Source organism: Sceloporus occidentalis, unplaced genomic scaffold (assembly GCF_023333645.1).
Source record: "Sceloporus occidentalis isolate IW3139 unplaced genomic scaffold, rSceOcc1.0.p SCAF_14, whole genome shotgun sequence".
Classification (NCBI taxonomy): domain Eukaryota; kingdom Metazoa; phylum Chordata; class Lepidosauria; order Squamata; family Phrynosomatidae; genus Sceloporus; species Sceloporus occidentalis.
In genome coordinates this window covers 14,490,326-14,505,910 of record NW_028316994.1, presented here as the reverse complement: position 1 = coordinate 14,505,910, position 15,585 = coordinate 14,490,326, and the positions used below count along the sequence as shown (strand labels likewise).

Below are 15,585 nucleotides of genomic sequence, written 5' to 3'. Positions count from 1 at the left end.
TCATTACCCCATTATAATGTCTATGTGCCCAATACACCAAATTGTACTGGAGATGAGAATCTGAGCAACCTCTCAGAATCTGTCTTTGAAAAAGGAATGCCTGGAGAGAGTTACAGCATCTACAACGCAGTCTATGCCATTGCCCATGCTCTTCATGCCATGTTTTTGTCAAGATCAAAGCGGAAAACACGGGGAGATGGATGTATACAAAATCTTCAAAATGTCCACCCCTGGCAGGTAGGAAGATTCCTTCGCTCTTAACCATTATTATCATTTGTACATGTGTATGTGTGGTCAACCATAGGAAAAAGAGTTTCTATTTAATGTATGGCTGTGCCTGAAATGCTGAAAGAGCACCTCTCCTGCTAACTGGGAAAATGGGTAACCAACCTAAACAGGATTCTGTTATAACCCAGGCTTGTTTGTAGGATGTTGGACTCTAGGTAGGACTGAGAATAATGGATGTATTTGAGTTGGAGCTGCCAACAGGATTCAGGCCTAGTTTCTCCTGTTCATTTCCCCAGTATGTCTCCAAATTTTCTTATTTTGCTGTGTATGGTGAAAATCCATCACACGTAAATAAGAAGCAGCATTATTGAAAAATACATATTTAAACACAAACATTGCAGGTTCACAAAATTTTAAAAAACCAAATAGCCCATTTTCCCTCTCCATTGCCTCTCTTTCTCCATAGATAGCTTCATTTCTTCCTGAAACAGATCCATTTCAACAACACTGCTGGAGAGGAAATATTTTTTGATGAAAATGGTGACTTGGCAACTGGCTTTGTTATCTCCAACCCAGTCATCTTCCCCAATCAGTCCATCCATCAAGTCCATATTGGAAGGGTTGACCCTCAGGCTCCTGCAGGAAAGGAGTTCCTTCTCTCTGGAAGTTCCATCATGTGGAATCACATGTTTAACCAGGTATGAATGACTGCCCTCTTCCTGAAATTCTCACAAATCAGATGTGTAGGGAAATGCCACTGAATAGTTCTTTGGGTAACCACAATCGATACATACCACAATGGTAGTTGAAGGGATAGACAACTTTGGAACCTTCCAGGTTGGTCTAAAGGAGTTGAATTATATCGAGTGATCTGCAATGCAGACATAATGCAGTTTGACACCACTTTAACTGTCATGGCTGAATGCCATGGAATTATGAGAACTGTAGTTTGTGCTGGTACCAGAGCTCCCTGGCAGTGAAGGCTAAATGTTTTCACAAACCCACAGTTCCCAGAATGCCATAGCATTGAGCCATGGCAGTTAAGGTGGTGTCAAACTGGATTATTTTTGCACTGTGGATGTAGGCTTTCTTGGATTTTGCTGGATTTTGCCAGTTGTCATTTCTTATTCACCAGTTCTTTCTCTCTGGAGACTCTTGGTAGCAATTTCATAGATTTGTATTTCCAATTTTTTCTTCCCCCCCTTTTTTCTTAAATGGCAGAGCGGCTTTTCTGAGGTGGCTCTACAGTTTCAAGGGCACATTTTCCCTTTCTTTTTCATTTTTTCCTTAACATTATATTGTTACAGTACAAAACTATTGTTTCACAAATCTTTAAACTTTTTTAGAAAAGGGAAATGAAAAGAGAAGGAAACATTTTAGTTCCAATACTTCCAATACATCCAATATTTAGTTCAGCATGAGTAAAATGCGTCACTAAATATGGTGAAAAATGAGGGATTCTTAGGATTAAATTGTCTTGTGGAATTATGAAACATTGTGGAATCAATGTAAGAAGGATAAGAAGAAATTAACTGGACTCCCCTAAATACTTGTCCCACTGCCTTTTCATGGAAGTCCCCCAGATCCATATGTGTTGAGAGTTGCCATCCAGGACACAGCAAGGCCAGTTGTGAAGGAGAACAGATTTGCTGTTATGACTGTCCAAAGTGCTCTGAAGGGATGATTTCAAACTAAATGGGTAAGATTGCAATATGACAAGGGAACGGTCTTCCATATATCTCTGAAGCAAATCTTCTGAAAGGTTTATTCTAAAGACATGTGTGTTTATTTGCTATGGGGTAGATAAAATCTGACTGACATGATAATGAGCAGGTAAAGGATTCTACTTTCAGTCTTGCAGAGGAAGGATTATGAGGTAAGGCAGAGTTACTACAAACACTCAACTCCTTGCAAGAGGTGATAGCATACTGGCCTCTATAATTTAGCATGTGGGGAGGCAAGGGGTTGAAAGGATTCCTCTAAAGTGGATTTTATTTAAAACATGGAGCATAGCATACAGAGCACTGTTCCTCCTGGACTGATTCTTAGTAGAAATAATCATCAATTTAATCATCACAAATATGTAAGAGTCACATGCACATTCTTTCTGTGGTATCTTTGAAATACAGAGTATTTCAAAGTAACAGAGATGTTACTCTGGTTACTCTGTACCCTATGGTCGGACACAACTTGCCAACCTTTACTTTTATATTTGAGATATATCACACAAATAATGTGCGTGTGTGTGTGTGTGTATATTTGCGAAGTTATAAAAAACTGTATACAGTCCCTTAAAACACTTCAAAATCATATATTATATATATTAGTAGCTGGGAACATACAATTACATAAACCAACGTATATTTTCACAATAAAATTGCAGCATTCTGAAATGGTCATATTCCCAGAAGAGGAGTATTATAGCAGTGCCTTCAGGGCCATTTCATAAGAGGAGTGAAGAGTGTGGCTGTTGCTCAGTGCAATAGTATGGCACTTCATGGGATAATCTTCCCTGGTGCAACAATAGCACAAGGACCAGCAATGTGCTCAGAAGAGTCAAGTGGTCACTGATAATCCAGAACAATGAAAAGTTATGGGTCCCCTGTTCAAGGGCATAAATATGTTCCCACTTTTTGCTGTGTTCTGTTGTGTGGTTGGACCCTTATGGCACATCAGGACATCTTTCACAATCATTGCAATTATCTATCATGGTCGTATATTATGACAAGAATGTAACTTTGTAATCTCAAAGTTATCTGCCACAGCCCATGATTCAGGATCTTAGCTCTCTCCTCTCTCTCTCTCTCTCTCTCTCTCTCTGGGTGTATGTATGTCATTCAATAAAATATATCATTATGATAATATACTGTGTGAGACTCTAGAAGGGAAGAGAATGAGAAGATAACCCATTTATTAACCTGATTTATGGAGCACACTGTGTCTGCAGAAATGCAATTTGGATAAAGATGGGTGGATGAATTTTTTTAGTTCATGACCACAACTGACTAAAATATAGGTGTCATTTTATTAAAAATATAATTTCACATTGCTCTGGAGTTAGTGCATTCAGGAAATGATTGGGTGGATATAACATTGTTCCCACATGCAAGCCTGTGGAAGGTGGGCAGGATAAAGAAATTCTGTAAGGTCCTGTGCCCACCCCTCTTCCCCCTCTTCTAAAATCTACACTGATCCTTTGGGTGGGTTCATTTAAATATCCATGACACAATGTTTAAATAGCAGATCATTTTGGTTTTTTTGCTGAAGGGATGACAAGCAGAGCAGCTCATGAGCATAACTGACATTGAGGACACTGAGAAACTGGAGCGTGTCCAAAGGAGGGCGACCAAAATGGTGAAGAGTCTGGAAACCATGTCCTATGAGGAACGACTTAGGGAGCTGGGGATGTTTAGCCTGGAGAAGAGAAGGTTAAGAGGTGATATGAAAGCCCTGTTTAAATATTTGAAGGGATGTCATATTGAGGAGGGAGCAAGCTTGTTTTCTGCTGCTCCAGAGAGCAGAACACGGGGCAATGGATGCAAGCTACAGGAAAAGAGATTCCAGCTCAACATTAGGAGGAACATCTGACAGTAAGGGCTGTTCGACAGTGGAACACACTCCTTCCTCAGAGTATAGTGGAGTCTCCTTCTTTGGAGGTCTTTAAAGAGAAACTGGATGGCCATTTGTCAATGGGGATGCTTTAATTGTGATTTTCCGCATGGCAGGGGGTTGGACTGGATGGCCCTTGTGGTCTCTTCCAACTCTGTGATTCTATGATTCTATGCTTCTATCAAAGGGACATTCTTTCTGTGGTATCTTTGAGATATAGGGATGTGGTGGCTCAAGTGGTCAAGATGTCAGCTCTGTTGATTGCAAGATTGGCAGGTGGGCAGTTCGAGGCCCGGGAACCGCATGATGGGCTGAACTCCATCGGTAGTCCCAGTTTCTGCCAACGTAGCAGTGTGAAAGCATGCAAATACAAGTAGATAAATAGGTACCACTTTGGTGGGAAGGTAAACAGCATTCTGTGCAATCATGCTGGCCATATGATCACAGAGTAGTGTCTGACAATGCTAGCTCTTCAGTTTAGTAACAGAGATGTTACTCTGGTTACTCTGTACCCTATGGTCGGACACAACTTGCCAACCTTGTCAACGGGGAATATCTTTACCTTTATATTTCACATATATCACACAAATAATGTGCCTATATATATATATATATATATATATTCATTTGCGAAGATTTTTCTCATGGCAGGGGGTTGGACTGGATGGCCCTTGTGGTCTCTTCCAACTCTATGTTTCTATGATTCTATGCTTCTATGATTCTATCATGGTCGTATATTATGACAAGAATGTAACTTTGTAATCTCAAAGTTATCTGTCACAGCCCATGATTCAGGATCTTAGCGCTCTCTCTCTCTCTCTCTCTGGGTGTATGTATGTCATTCAATAAAATATATCATTATGATAATATACTGTGTGAGACTCTAGAAGGGAAGAGAATGAGAAGATAACCCATTTATTAACCTGATTTATGGAGCACACTGTGTCTGCAGAAATGCAATTTGGATAAAGATGGGTGGATGAATTTTTTTTAGTTCATGACCACAACTGACTAAAATATAGGTGTCGTTTTATTAAAAATATAATTTCACATTGCTCTGGAGTTAGTGCATTCAGGAAATGATTGGGTGGATATAACATTGTTCCCACATGCAAGCCTGTGAAAGGTGGGCAGGATAAAGAAATTCTGTAAGGTCCTCTGCCCACCTCTCTTCCCCCTCTTCTAAAATCTACACCGATCCTTTGGGTGGGTTCATTTAAATTTCCATGACACAATGTTTAAATAGCAGATCGTTTTGCTTTTTTTGCTGAAGGGATGACAAGCAGAGCAGCTCATGAGCATAACTGACATTGAGGACATTGAGAAACTGGAGCGTGTCCAAAGGAGGGCGACCAAAATGGTGAAGAGTCTGGAAACCATGTCCTATGAGGAATGACTTAGGGAGCTGGGGATGTTTAGCCTAGAGAAGAGAAGGTTAAGAGGTGATATGAAAGCCCTGTTTAAATATTTGAAGGGATGTCATATTGAGGAGGGAGCAAGCTTGTTTTCTGCTGCTCCAGAGAGCAGAACACGGGGCAATGGATGCAAGCTACAGGAAAAGAGATTCCAGCTCAACATTAGGAGGAACATCTGACAGTAAGGGCTGTTCGACAGTGGAACACACTCCTTCCTCAGAGTATAGTGGAGTCTCCTTCCTTGGAGGTCTTTAAAGAGAAACTGGATGGCCATTTGTCAATGGGGATGCTTTAATTGTGATTTTCCGCATAGCAGGGGGTTGGACTGGATGGCCCTTGTGGTCTCTTCCAACTCTGTGATTCTATGATTCTATGCTTCTATCAAAGGGACATTCTTTCTGTGGTATCTTTGAGATATAGGGATGTGGTGGCTCAAGTGGTCAAGATGTCAGCTCTGTTGATTGCAAGATTGGCAGGTGGGCAGTTCGAGGCCCGGGAACCGCATGATGGGCTGAACTCCATCGGTAGTCCCAGTTTCTGCCAACGTAGCAGTGTGAAAGCATGCAAATACAAGTAGATAAATAGGTACCACTTTGGTGGGAAGGTAAACAGCATTCTGTGCAATCATGCTGGCCATATGATCACAGAGTAGTGTCTGACAATGCTAGCTCTTCAGTTTAGTAACAGAGATGTTACTCTGGTTACTCTGTACCCTATGGTCGGACACAACTTGCCAACCTTGTCAACGGGGAATATCTTTACCTTTATATTTCACATATATCACACAAATAATGTGCCTATATATATATATATATATATATATATATTCATTTGCGAAGATTTTTCTCATGGCAGGGGGTTGGACTGGATGGCCCTTGTGGTCTCTTCCAACTCTATGTTTCTATGATTCTATGCTTCTATGATTCTATCATGGTCGTATATTATGACAAGAATGTAACTTTGTAATCTCAAAGTTATCTGTCACAGCCCATGATTCAGGATCTTAGCGCTCTCTCTCTCTCTCTCTCTCTCTCTGGGTGTATGTATGTCATTCAATAAAATATATCATTATGATAATATACTGTGTGAGACTCTAGAAGGGAAGAGAATGAGAAGATAACCCATTTATTAACCTGATTTATGGAGCACACTGTGTCTGCAGAAATGCAATTTGGATAAAGATGGGTGGATGAATTTTTTTTAGTTCATGACCACAACTGACTAAAATATAGGTGTCGTTTTATTAAAAATATAATTTCACATTGCTCTGGAGTTAGTGCATTCAGGAAATGATTGGGTGGATATAACATTGTTCCCACATGCAAGCCTGTGAAAGGTGGGCAGGATAAAGAAATTCTGTAAGGTCCTCTGCCCACCTCTCTTCCCCCTCTTCTAAAATCTACACCGATCCTTTGGGTGGGTTCATTTAAATTTCCATGACACAATGTTTAAATAGCAGATCGTTTTGCTTTTTTTGCTGAAGGGATGACAAGCAGAGCAGCTCATGAGCATAACTGACATTGAGGACATTGAGAAACTGGAGCGTGTCCAAAGGAGGGCGACCAAAATGGTGAAGAGTCTGGAAACCATGTCCTATGAGGAATGACTTAGGGAGCTGGGGATGTTTAGCCTAGAGAAGAGAAGGTTAAGAGGTGATATGAAAGCCCTGTTTAAATATTTGAAGGGATGTCATATTGAGGAGGGAGCAAGCTTGTTTTCTGCTGCTCCAGAGAGCAGAACACGGGGCAATGGATGCAAGCTACAGGAAAAGAGATTCCAGCTCAACATTAGGAGGAACATCTGACAGTAAGGGCTGTTCGACAGTGGAACACACTCCTTCCTCAGAGTATAGTGGAGTCTCCTTCCTTGGAGGTCTTTAAAGAGAAACTGGATGGCCATTTGTCAATGGGGATGCTTTAATTGTGATTTTCCGCATAGCAGGGGGTTGGACTGGATGGCCCTTGTGGTCTCTTCCAACTCTATGATTCCATGATTCTATGCTTCTATGATTCTATCAAAGGGCACAAACATGATGGAATGATAGAAGCTTGCCACTCGGTAAGTCTGAGATGTGGGAAACATGGGTATGATGAAAAGGAAAGGCTGGAAGCAATGTATGTTGCTTCATTACTGGCTCTAATTAAAAACAACAACAATTGCCAATACCATTGGCAATGTCAACCCTACCACCCTCTTAGTTTACAGTACACTGAAATTTGTAAGATATTTTAGAAATAAATACAGAAAATGAAAAGTAACCAAGTTAAAGTCATAGTCCCCCACCTTGTTTAAGATGTTTGATTCAGATGGTGTTTAAGGTGGCAGGTAGCAGTCACACCGATGTCTTCGTAGCCATGAGGGGACTGGGGGCAAAGGACATTAAAAGTCAAGAAATACAATTTCAGTTCCATTAACAGCAACAAAATAATTTCCCAGGATATCTTTGCCTTGTGTGAGGCTTCAAGCCATTTTACTGGCAGAAAACAGTAAGCATATGTATATGTATATGCAATCTCTCTCTCTCTCTCTCTCCATCCATCAAGTATGTGTATGAAAGTTATATATCCTAAGTATAATAGGTATATGAAAGATATACATTACTAAGACATATTCTTATACTCTCTTGTGAGACACACTTTTCAGGTTTCTTGCTGTCTTTTGAAACATTAGATCAATCATATTTTATTTCAGAGAAAATATAGAAAATGGCAAGAATGTCCATGTTTACACTGGCCAGGATACTTTGGGGTCACAACTGAGTATCCTGGCCACACAGATGATCTGATCTGCCTGGTTACCTGGGTGACCATTCCCGCACCATGTTAGCTGTCTTCAAGTGTATCCCACTGAGCTGCCTGGCACATCTGTCACTGTGGGTCACTTGCTTCTCAATCAGAAGTGAGTGACCCACAGTGATAGATGTGCTGGGCAGGTTAGTGGGATGTTCATGCAGAGAGCTGCTATGATGTGGGAATGGAGGGCCCTGGAACTTCTTGGAAGATCTGGAAAAACAGGGAAATTAAAAAAATAAAATTTAAGACTGTTACACACCAGTTCTTGTGCAGAGAATGCCAGACATCATTCAATGTGTTCGCACCAGAACTGGGGTTTGAGACATGTGTCATTCTAATATGACTATGCTAGAATGGTGAGGAGACGATGGGCCTATTGGCCTGTGCAGACAAGGCCAATGCTGCATTTTTGTGTAATCAGTTTTTGAGATGCAAATTTATGTTGAGAGATATTTTATATTTGAACCCCCCCCCCACACACATGAAGTAACAAAAAAATTGACAAAAATAGGCAGTAACTGCAATATGTCTTTGCTATACACTTTTGGTGCCCACTTGAATTAGGACCATGAGATCACTAAATATATATTCACTTCCCTTGACCATACAAAATTTAAAATGCTCTAGAAGAGTAAGGGGTGAACGACAATTTTCCTGAATATGTTCAGAACCCCGTTTTGCTCAAAAAGATAGACAGAATAGGGTGCTCATGATTAAGTGTATATATGCTGTCTTTCTTTCTTTCTTTCTTTCTTTCTTTCTTTCTTTCTTTCTTTCTTTCTTTCAATGTATAATATCCTCAATCATTTCAGATGCAGAACATTGCAGCAAGTGCCCAGAAGATCAGTATCCAACTGAGAATCACGATCAATGTGTTCCCAAACATATAAACTACATGAACTTTGAGGAGCCCTTGGGAATTGTTCTGACTTCTCTGGTTATTTTCTTTTCTCTAGTCACCCTTGTAGTGATGTGGAGTTTTATTCAACACAAGGACACTCCCATTATCAAAGCCAATAACTGGGCCATTACTTGTATCCTACTGTTCTCTTTGCTCCTTTGCTTTCTCTGCTCCTTGCTCTTCATTGGCAAACCTGGGGTTGTGTCTTGCATTCTATGACAAACATTGTTTGCCATTGTTTTCTCTTTGGCTGTTTCTTCAGTCTTGGCCAAAACCCTCACTGTAATTTTGGCATTTATGACAACCCAAGCAGGGAACAGGTTGAGGAAATGGGTGGGAAAACATTGGTCAGTGTCAGTCATTATTCTTGCATCTGTAATTCAAACTGTCATTTGCACTGTGTGGCTGGCCATTTCTCCCCCATTCCCTGAATGGGACATGCACTCCCAGATGGGAGAGATCCTAGTGCAATGCAACGAAGGCTCAGATGTGATGTTCTACACTGTCCTCGGCTATATGGGACTTCTGGCCTTCATCAGCTTGACTGTTGCTTTCTTTGCCAGGAAGTTGCCTGATACGTTTAATGAAGCCAAGCTGATCACCTTCAGCATGCTGGTCTTTTGCAGCGTTTGGGTGTCCTTTGTCCCCACTTACCTGAGCACCAAAGGGAAATACATGGTGGCTGTGGAGATCTTCTCCATCTTGGCCTCTAGTTCTGGATTGCTGGGTTTCATTTTTCCCCCTAAGGTATACATTATTTTAATAAGGCCTGAACTGAATACCAGGAACCAGCTGGTGAGGAAAAAGAATCCTCATAATTTCTGAATTCTTCCCTTTTTCTACCTTTAATGTGTCTCTATCAGGTAAGTACCTAAGTCCATTGATGGCAATGTGCTTACAGTGTCTCCCTCCCTCTATTATCTACTATCTATCTATTTCAGAAGTAATATGAGATGCTGTTAATATGAGATACTGTTATTGACATTGGAGAACTTTTAAAAGTGGTATCATTTTAAAAAAAATGGTAGCATTTAAAAAGCCAATGTGGTTCAATGGTTTGAATATTGAACTAGGATCATGGAAGGCCAGAGATTTTTTTCAAAACTCTACTCAGCCATGGGAATGCCTTTGATAACCTTGTGTAAGTCACATTCTTTCTACTTCAGTGGAAGGCAAAGGCAAATCCTCTCTGATGAAATCTTGCCAAGAAAACTCTGTGATGGACTCATCTTAAGGCTGCCAGAGTCAGAACATCTTGGTGGCATACAACCAGAATTACCAGGATGGGTTACAGATGTTACATAATAAACCTGCTGTATGTGCTCCATATTCTGTCCTGATGGCATTCTTTTGTGGTTAGGCATCAGGGAATTCAAATCCTGTGTCACACCATTTCTTTAAGAGTGATCCATAAGTTCCCATGATCTACACAGTCAAAGGCTTTGCTATAATGTAGAAAGCACAGGCTGATTTTCTTCTGAAATTCTTTGCTCCATGCCATTAACCAATGTATAGTTGGTTATTCTGCCCAGTGCTCTTTCACTATTGGATCTCAGAATCGTTCTTGAAAACCAGCTGCTGTGGGATGGATGGGGAACAGATTGGGGACTTCCGGCAGCACTGGTGATGTTCTCTCATGAGATAATATGCATTTCCCCCCGTTCTGTTCCGTTCCGCTCCATTCGTGTTCTCAAAGCCCTGTGTGATAAACTCCCATGATAGAGCTCTATATGTCCATCAGGGCAACCAGAACACAATTATACTCCCCTCTTCCATGATAACAATACTGTCTTCTCTCTTTGTATCGCCCTCTGGCCTGTGCAACTCTGAGCATCCCTGATTCCCTTCACTTCATCTGTAAGGCAATAGATTCCTGGTAGTTATGACTTCTTCCTTCGTCTCCCCTCCCACCTTCTCTACATTCTCTCCTCTCTGAGGGCTAACAACCAAAGTGCTTCAGTGATGGATAGGAATCACTAATGCTGATTACTCACTGAGGGAGTGGAGGCAACTGAAAGGGAGAATAAATATCTGGGCTTGGCTCAGAGTAGATACAAAATGCTGTACTACTAGATGGAGCACACCCTTTTATCCTTTGCCCTTGGAGTTCAAACCAGCTGCACCTTTATCATCTGAACAGGAAACTGTTCCTTCCCACAAGTAAGCAGCAGTAGGAACTGACATCTGCATGGCTGGTTAGACATGAACAGGTTTAAATAACTAGATTGTCACCCCACACTCCATCAAAAAGGAGACATTCAGATGTCACTCACACTTAAAAACAATAACAATAAGTTTTATTTTTATCCCGCCTCTCCCACCGGATCGAGGCAGCTTACAATCACAATAAAATACAATATAAAATATATCACGCAATTATTATAAAAGTATATTTCATTATTGCCTACCCTCCCAACACACCATAAAAACTACAATTAAAACAATCAAACAGTCAAACACACAGCGTGATAGAGACTGGCCATTTTTGGTGTTCTGCATAATAATCCATATCCATGGGACCAAGTGGGTTATTCAGGGAAGGCCTGTCGGAACAGCTCCATCTTGACAGCCTTCTTAAAGCTGTGAAGATGATTAATGTTTGGGATCTCTTCCAACAGGCCATTCCATAGCTTGGAAGCAGCAGATGAAAAGGTCCTCTGGGTGTCTGCGGCCAGCCTAGTCTTTGTTGGTTGTAACAGGTTTTTCCCAGTGGTATCTGTATGGAAGGAGGCAATCCCACAGATAGGTTGGACCCAAGCCATGAAGGCCTTTACAGGGGATGACCAACACCTTGTACTGTGTCTGGAAACTGATAGGCAGCCAGTGAAGAGATTTTAAGATAGGAGTTATGTGGTCACTTTTTCCTGTTCCGGTGACTACTCCGGCTGCCATATTTTGAACTAATTGAAGTTTCTGGACTAGACACAAGGGTAGCCCCATATAGAGAACATTACAGAAGTCAAGTCGTGAGGTTACCAGTGCATCTATCACTGTTTCTAGGTCCCCCAGTTCCAGGAAAAGACATAGCTTGTATATCAGCTGAAGCTGATAGCAAGCACTCCTGACTGTCGCATTTATCTGATTTGTCATCTGGAGTGACGAGTCCAGGAGCACCCCCAAGCTGTGAACATAGTCCTTTAAGGGGAGTGTGACCCTGTCTAGGACCGGTTGGCATATCCCTATATCTGGATTAGGGGTGCCCACAACAAGTACAGATACATATGTTATCAATAGGCTGCCGAGCAGTGATCACATATTTGGAAAGCAATAAATCATTAACTCTGTGTGTGCATTAAATGTCAAAAGGGAAAGTAGCAACCAAGTAAGAAAAACAATAGTGCTCTGTTTCAGGATACTGACATGACATTGGACTGGATTCAAGAAGCAACGTATGTATACAGAGTAGAAGCTGTGCATGTAGTGCAATGAACTTGGCATAGTGCAATGAACTTGGCATTGCGCAATGCATGGATTCATCATGCAATGGCTGACGTGAAGAACCTTGTAGTATGATGTTGCATAATTGGTACATTCAGGGTGCAGTGCCAGAAGTGTTGTGGTGAGCCCCATGACATCTGAATGACCGTTGCTTGTTCTCATGCTCTGCTGCTCCTCCTTTGCCTCTGTAGAAATTGTACATTGTACTTTGTGGTTTTATCAACTCTAGCATTTGTTTTTGTGTTTTGTCCTATCTGCCTTTTTCGCGTGGAGGCTGCATAGTGCTGCCATGGCATATCTCCACATGCAGATCTCTACACTATGCTAATGGCATAGTCAATTCAGATTCTCAACCAGGGAAATGTGTTTAAAAAGTCAGGCAAGCAAAACTAAATAAAAATAAGGAGGTGTTCCTTAAGAAGTGAACCAATTTAAAGATGACAAAAGAAGCTATGGGTCCAAAACACACTTCAGAAATAATCCTGGCTCAGTGCTAGGGAATTCTGTGAATGGTAGTTTTGTGAGATATTGAGCCTTCTCTGTCAGGGCTCTAGTGCCACAATGAACTATAGCTCCCAGGATTCTCAGGGCAGTTAAAACAGTCCCAAACTGGATTATTTCTGCAGTATATTTTGGACCCTGCTCATTTTCATGACAGCTAGAGAGGGGCAGTATTTGACATATGAAAGGCCTAACACCAAACTGTTCTTTGGTGCTAACACAAATTAGAACCAGTTTTTAAATTTTTGTTTTGCTTTGTTTTTACCCGGATTTCATTAGAGGGATGAAATCCCTATTTTAGTTGGAATTTTGGGGCAAATTTATTTAAAACAATATATTCGGGTTGTAATCCTCCATGTAAATCCTTGCTGGTCTTTTAGAGCTGAGAGTACTAACAGGGTAATTATCTTCTCTGTAACGATTATAATCATTAGCTTCCAGCAAATTGTAGCCTAAGAGTAATAGACACCAAGGAACACAAGTGAGTCAACCCTCCAGGCTTATTGAATCATACTGCTGTATGTATAAAGACTAATATCAAAACAATTGGTTAGACACAGTTATTGGGGGTTTAATGAAGTCAGGGGGCAGTGTTAACTTTGATTCAACCATACAGCTTTTGGAGGCGTTTGAAAACTTAAGACTGGAAACTAAAGGTCTTGGAAATACCACTGATTCTTTGCACCATCCCAAATGATTTTATGCAAGTGTGCCTGGGGCTCAGATTTACTGTTAGTTAAATGGATGTCACTGCTGCTGATTCTTTTGTTGCTACAACAGCGTCATAATGCCAGCAAGGATTTGATGTCTGGATGCGACTGGAAGACAAAGGTGGAACATTTATTACCTGTAACTGGAGAGGATATTGCCATTGGTACACTTATCTCTTTGACTATTTCTTTATTAAAAGAGATTTCCTTCAGCAGACGTCCAGCTTTGGAGCTAGATGCCTAGTAAGTAAGTCTTCCATTGTACAGAAGGGCCATGGGTCTGATAGATAACTATGTCTGTATATGCTCATGTAAATGTAGAGAAATACATTAATAAATAAATAAATAAATAAATAAATAAATAAATAAATAAAATAATCTCTGAAAAACACCATGTAAATTTATGGTGCTATATAAATTATTATTATTATTATTATTATTATTATTATTATTATTATTATTTCTTTTGCAGTGGCTTACTAGGGTTGTGTTCACCCAGTGCAGTAAGTCATGGTGTCATCCCCATTGACCTCTTAACATATGAGACCATAAAGGATCCTTAGTAATGTCCAGGGTTGCCCTATAACATGCTGCAGCTACACCATATACCCTCACTTCTTCACCATCACTACCTTCACCAGCTCTTCTCTTTTATCCATGGCAGAGGGATTTTGCTTTCTTTGGAAGTGAGTAGTGACATAAGGATGGGTGGGGGCAGGTGGAATTTTCTTCTCCAATTCTTTTTTTTTTTTCCAAACCAAATACTTTAAAATTTTCTATTTTACAACATGCATTGGGTTCCATCCTTCTTTTTGAGGAGCAATCCAATATGGTAATATGGCTCCAAAGAATATAGCAAGCTAGATTCCTGACTGTTTAGTCTTGTTTACAACTAAGGTTTGGCATCTCTTGCCTGTCTGAAAGATTTTATATCCTTCAATTAGCATGTTAAATTTTAATGTTTAAATGATTTATACAATAACATTTAAAAAAATAAAAATAAAAAGTAATATCCTTCAGTTTAAATTGTGTGGTGGCGAAGGACAGCATATCGGGGATAAACGAAGATCAAATACTAGAATTAAGAGGTTGTTAAATGTATCATTTATCACTCAGTTACAACAAACACTACTTGCATTCCACAGATGTATAAACTACTTCCAGGGTTATTGTCTAACTATTGAGCAGAGTCTTGATGAAAGTGAGCTCCAAACTTTAAAGTTCTCTAATGCAGAAAGAAGAAAAAGTTTTGGGGCAGAGTGCATGTTTATGGAGTATGGTTTCAGGGTGGATTTAATATATTATAAACAACAGAAGGAAAGAAAGGGAGAGTACAGACTGCAGAGAAACGGCAGTCTGCAGCCGCCCATTTTTATTCTAGAGGGATGGTGCAGCCCCCAAACAGCCCACCGTCACTCCGGAATAAAAAGGACCTGGTGTTTCTAGGTTCCTTTTTGGGTGCCGGAGTGATGTCGCGAGTGCGCCACTGGTGCACTCATGACATAAGTGACGTATGGTGACATGTGGATGCCGCGTGTCGCTTACGTCAAAATGGCGGTGCCCATATGGATGGGACACCACCATTATTGCACTGCCACGCCATGCTAGGGTTAGGGACCATGCAGTTGGTGCATGGTCCCTAACCCTAAAATCGGTGCCAGCATGGCGCATTTGGCTTGTCTGTTCTGGGCCAAAGAAAGAAAGAAAGAAAGAAAGAAAGAAAGAAAGTCCTCTTGGAGGTTTAGAGATACTAAATAGGACAGGAAACGTAATACAGAATAAATTGGCTTGACCGTCAAATACAAGCCTAAGTAAGATTTATGTACTTTAATCCAGGTGATGCATGCAGATGTTTTAATTGTTATGAATTTTATTGACAATTTAAATATTTTATCTGTGAGACTCCTTGGGTCCCTCCAGGGAGAAAGCAGCATATAAATGAAATAAGCAAATAAATGCAAACATGCTTTCAAGAATGTGATAACACTCAG

General features: G+C 40.6%; 1 pseudogene; it reads left to right on the top strand.

Moving 5' to 3' along the window:
• Positions 1 to 716: 716 nt before the first annotated feature.
• LOC149304172 (vomeronasal type-2 receptor 26-like) lies at positions 717 to 9,770 on the top strand (annotated as a pseudogene).
• Positions 9,771 to 15,585: the final 5,815 nt, after the last annotated feature.